General features: G+C 36.0%; 1 protein-coding gene across 1 annotated transcript in view; it reads left to right on the top strand.

The window, feature by feature from the left end:
• LOC135207281 (4-hydroxyphenylpyruvate dioxygenase-like) overlaps positions 1-5,609 on the top strand; it is a 203,555-nt gene that overhangs the window by 67,424 nt on the left and 130,522 nt on the right. The gene's annotated exons all lie outside the window — the stretch shown is intronic.

The following is a 5,609-nucleotide window of genomic DNA, read 5'->3' as shown; positions in this document are numbered from 1 at the left end:
CTATTCTTTTACTTAACTATGCCTTTGTTTCCCCCGGTTAAAGTTTACTTGTTATAATTTCTCGAACCTGTGCTAAAGGATAAATGCTCCTAGCATTAAAGGGAAATAATACAACGCTTCAAAAAGTAGAACCGTGCGGACTCCTGAGAATTGCCGAGAGAGAGAGAGAGAGAGAGAGAGAGAGAGAGAGAGAGAGAGAGACAGAGACAGAGAGAGAGATTCACATCAAAAACTTTATTTCCATTTTACAATGTCATACTTAAAAATGTATACATGATAAAAGGGGATTTGACGTTTTAAATACTACATATTGCTAGATAGCAAAAACATATTGCAACAACATCTGAGTTATACTAAATTAGCCCTAAAATTCTTATATGCTAGTGTTGCTACAAGTGATAAGTATAATCAAATAGAAAAAACAAAATTTACAACATACAATAATGAAAAGTACAAAATGGTTCAATTATTGACAAACTGTGACTTCTTAGAACTTAAAATCTTTAGAATTTAAAATCTTAAAAATCTGAACACATAGGTATTGCCGTTACAGAGTAATAAGCTAATGATACCCATAACTGGGTAAACACACATCCACAACACTGGACGATCAAAGTACGAAAACGAGACCAAGTATGAGATGACTGTTAAAAGCAAAAATGATGTGAAAGCTGAAAGGGTATTACAACTTAATATTGCGACCTGACACCAAACTAACTTTATCTTCATTAATTGAGACCGAACCAATACACAAACACGCTTTCTGAACAAAATGACCCACTCAACAAAAGTTCAACACAGCAAAACTGTGATAAAAAACCACTGACCATGACTAAAAACTCAGGAAGAAGGCAAGCCACTTATAATTAAGTTCCTGTTTTATTTCCTTAACTATGATTTATTTTCAAGGAAATGTGATTTTAATTTCTCTTTGAAAAGCTTGATTGAAGGTGCAATCTTTATATTAGTTGGAATGTTGTTCCAGACCCTTGGTCCCTTAATCGATATTGATTTAGCTCCCATGTCAGTAGCTCTTCGTCTTACAAAGAGGTCGTTCGACTGACGAGTAGGTCTTACTTGTACATCGTCCACAGTGGGGAAATCAAAACGCCAGTCGGGTATTAAATGATTGCAAATTTTATAAGTAAACAAGCAGAGGTCAAAGGTTATTTTATTTTCAATATTTATCCATTCTGACTCTTTCAAAATTGGTGTCACAGGATCATATATTCTAGCCCCGCCATAATCTATTTTAGCTGCGAAATTCCTGAGCTTTTTGAACCTGGTATATTTGCTCTTTAGTTGTCATTCCCCAGATTTTGCTGCAGTAGTTGATTACGCTCAAGGCCAACGACTCTATTATTGGTAGGCGAGATGTTTGATCTAACCTTTTTTTCACGCAGTTGAGAAAGAATAAGACACCATTTACTTTTTTGTTATGTGACTGATGTGGTGATCGAATAACATATATTGATCCATAAGGACGCCCAAGTTCTTTACCGTATGAGATGGCTTGACAGGTGTCTCACCAAAAAATATTGTTACGTTTGAAGGTAATCTAGATCTTAACTGGCGCGATCCTATAAATATACACTGGGTTTTTTTCACATTAACATTTAAGTCATTCACTTGAGTATATTTTTTTGCTTCTTTTAGAGCGACTTCAGCTTGGTTCAGTAAATCTTCAAGTTCATTAATATTTCCAGATATTATTATCTGAGAATCATCTGCATACTGAATTAAATGATATTTACTCAGAGCTTTTGCTATGTCGTTAATATAGATGAGAAACATATAGGCCGTAAGATTGATCCCTGAGAGAGAGAGAGAGAGAGAGAGAGAGAGAGGAATACTCTGTTTATAAGTATTTATCCCATTTATAAGATAAAACGGAAGAAGGCCTTGAAATCTAAAAAAAAAAAAAATAAATAAATAAATAAAAAAAACGAGCGGAAAACTTCCAAGGAACCACCAATGACAAGAATTGCGGGGGCGAAGGTCAAGTTGAACGAAGCCAATCTTCAATCAAGAAGGTTCTCCTACAATTTTACATGTTCTTCGGAAACTGGACAAAGTGCGTTTGGGACTTTTGCACAAAACTAAGCGAAGTCATTTTTGGGAATGGAAGCTATTACCAAACAGAAAACTTTTTTCCTTACCATCGGATTAGCATCAGGTCAACTTTGATAACAGAACAAGGTATTTGGTGTTGATTTTTCTTTGACTGAACGGTCTTACGAATATCATAGCGCTAAAGTATTCTAATTAATGATAAGAAATTTAAAATATCGAACAAGAAAAATTAAAAACCCATAAAGAAGGTGTACTTGTTGCTAAATACGTATGAATTTAAAAGTATCAAAATTTTCTTATTTTACTACTGAAGACCACATGAGTAAGACAAAGACCTTAAAAAAGCTAATCTGCTTATACCGAAAAACGACTGAAATACCTGATAATACCAATATTTACTTGATATTACAATGGAGCTTAAATTTCACACGGCCTAATTACGATGTATTACTTCTTTTAAAACCTCGACATTAATTCTTCCCTCCAAGAAGAAACAAAAAAGCGAGGAACGCTTTTCATTTAAGATTGTCCACCTCGATGGCTGTCAGTCAAAGGTAGTCGAATGAAAGAGGGTAAATGTCATAATAATAATGCTTACTGGTGAAGGTTTGGCTTCCCAAAGAGGTTGGCAGTGTCAGAATTCTGTTTGGTGAGGTTATTGTCATCAGTAGTAATAGTTGTTTTTGATGTGCAACGATAGCAAGCATAGCACAAAAAAAAAAAAAAAAAAAAGGAATGACCGAGATGTTCACTTACCTACGAGAGCGCTGCGTTAGTGCAATTCATGGTGACAGGCTGGAGACAGACAGAGAGGAGCTTCCGTTCTACAAACGGTGCTCTTAGTCTGCCGATTCTTTCATTTAAATCCTCTTACAGAAAACCCTCTTTATTTAGAAGATCGTTTGTCTCAAGATATATAAATTTATTTATGCGATATTGTTCATTATTAAGTATAAATGGTTTGCCGTTTATAATGTGCAGTACGTTACCACTGATCTGTATCTCTGTCTTTGGCATTTAATTAGAATCTTCAGTACATTTTTATTGGCAACATACAAGCTTTTAAGGTGGGCAATCAACAGTTGTCGCTAAATCTGATGGGGTATAGTTCTAAGCATGAATGTCACTGGTAGTTTTATATCACAAGAAATACTGGTGTCCCCAAAGATGGTTATTTACCGCCAATTTAATCAATTTGACCTCAGGACTTATGAGTTTATATGAATACAACTCTCTGGAAGTGTAAGGGCAAGTCCATGTTTGGCGAATGAAATTGGGGAATATTTCCCAATACATTCTTTATTTTGGTACCCACAACTCTTAGAAACTGCAAAATTTCAGTTTTATTTAAGAAGAGGAAATGCGCTGAATTTTGGCCCGCTGCTTCACATCTTTCTTTTGAAATAACTGTTGGAATGCAATCCGAATTTATGGCAGTTAAGATTTATGCACAAAAGGAAGTAAAACTGCTGAAATTAACCATAGAAATCAGACATATCATTCCTTATGAAGAAGCCAGTATTTATCCTATTAGCTTGAATGGCATCCTTGATAACGCTATCCAGGACAAAGAATTTCCTGAAGCGTAGATACTACATTATACTACATACATTTCAAACATTCTGTAACTAGGGACTGAGGTGAAAGTTCTTTAATGATAAATAATACTTTTAATCTCAAAAACAATTTATTTAGATGGGCACCTGAAAAAGTATTGGATATGAAACTTTTCGGTCCAGGAAAATTTTCGCTCGTTTTTGAGCTTTGAAACTAAGGCGCGGTATACATCTTGCTCACTGACATTCCAACAGTAGCACAAGATTCTTGACCTTGATTGCTGGCGGTATCTTTAGAATCTTGTGCCTTCTCCCGTCGTCATGCAGTTGTGGTACTGACGAAGTTGAATGAGAGCCACCATCTCTCTCCACAGGTCGGGGTTTTCTTGCATTTGTCGAGACAAATCTTCAGCGGTTGTCCTCTCTGGGGAACAAACCATATCATAATTGGGCAATGAATCCAGTAAGATTTCATTCAAAGCTTGAAGTGAATGTTACCACAGGAAAAAACAAGCAAATAAAATGACTTGAAACTCAGTGTGCATCCTTTGTTTCATCACTTGGGATGAATACAAACAAATTCTGTACAAATATTTGGAACAAAACGATTGCAATGCGTTACAATATTAGACCTGTATATTAAAAAAGGAATTCGTTTTAGAGGATTGCAATGAATTCATTAAGACAAATCTAACTGAACTTGTTTAAGGAACTACTAGTAAGCCTATTTTCTAATGTTCCCTATGAGAGACTATTTTGAGGGACTTGCGAAACAGAAATTAGTAAAAGCATTGATTTTTCCTATTATTTTCCTCTTCATACCGTACTATCGTTTTCGTGAACAAACATACAAATGGAAAGATATGAAAACAAGCGAAAAACCTTTTAAGAAAGCAGTTAAAACACTAAAATTTCCACATAGGAACATGACAGAGCATCGATAACATATGACATAATGTGCTTATATTCATTTTCAAACATTCCACTGAGGTGTACAGTAAATAACCTTAATGAGTCATGTCGGCTTCTCAAGCACCTTCATTCTCTCACTCTCTGTCTCTCTCTCTGTCTCTCTCTCTGTCTCTCTCTCCTTCTGGTAATGGCCGTCGAAGATCATAAGCTTAAAGGAAAAGCTTCTTCCAAGAAGTCAGTTCAAATATGCTATAAAATGTAATATATTGGGCCTTTTAATACGAAGCTTGCTGTCGTAAATGAAAAGTATATATATATATATATATATATATAATATATATATATATATAGATATATATATATATATATTTCAGTTAAGGAAATATAATGGCCATTTGAGATCGATTTTATTCTTTATGATATTGATAAAAGTTAAATTAATCATCAAATGAGTCCTAGTTTCAGATAACTGATATTGCAGTAGTAAAGAGAGAGAGAGAGAGAGAGAGAGAGAGAGAGAGAGAGAGAGAGAGAGAGAGAGAGAGAGATGATTTTGCAAAAAAAAAAAATGTACTATAGAAATCTCCCTGGTTAATGGGATTAAAGTTATCCTTAATTAGACAGACATTATGCACCAGGGAGGAGTAGACTGGATGAGAACCTGAACTTGCTGAAAACGGCGTCAAATACGTAACGACATCTGAACGAACCTCCACTGACAGAGGTCACGATCTGAGCCAGCCTCACGAGAGGGTTGGGTCCACAGCCATCACTTGGACTCCCTCTCACTTCCCGGACGAAAACATGATCGATGACGCCTCCAGACGGATAGAGGGCGCCGAAGGGAAGAACTTCGCTCCTCGCCGAGACCAGAAATACTCCAAGGATGGCGAACAGAATGAAGCTGGTCCAGGCCATCTTGAAAGCAATCACTGCTTGCGAGCTCGGGAGAAAGACTGGCGGCTTTCGATGGAAGCTGCTGCTTTTGTATTGTTTTATATGGTTTTTCCCTCTCGCTTTTCCTTTAGGGACAGCTCAGTCAATTAGCAATCAAAAGCAATTAGTGAC

The sequence above is a fragment of the Macrobrachium nipponense genome, chromosome 32 (genome assembly GCF_015104395.2).
Source record: "Macrobrachium nipponense isolate FS-2020 chromosome 32, ASM1510439v2, whole genome shotgun sequence".
In the NCBI taxonomy this organism is placed as follows: Eukaryota; Metazoa; Arthropoda; class Malacostraca; order Decapoda; family Palaemonidae; genus Macrobrachium; species Macrobrachium nipponense.
This window is presented reverse-complemented; position numbering and strand designations above follow the sequence as displayed.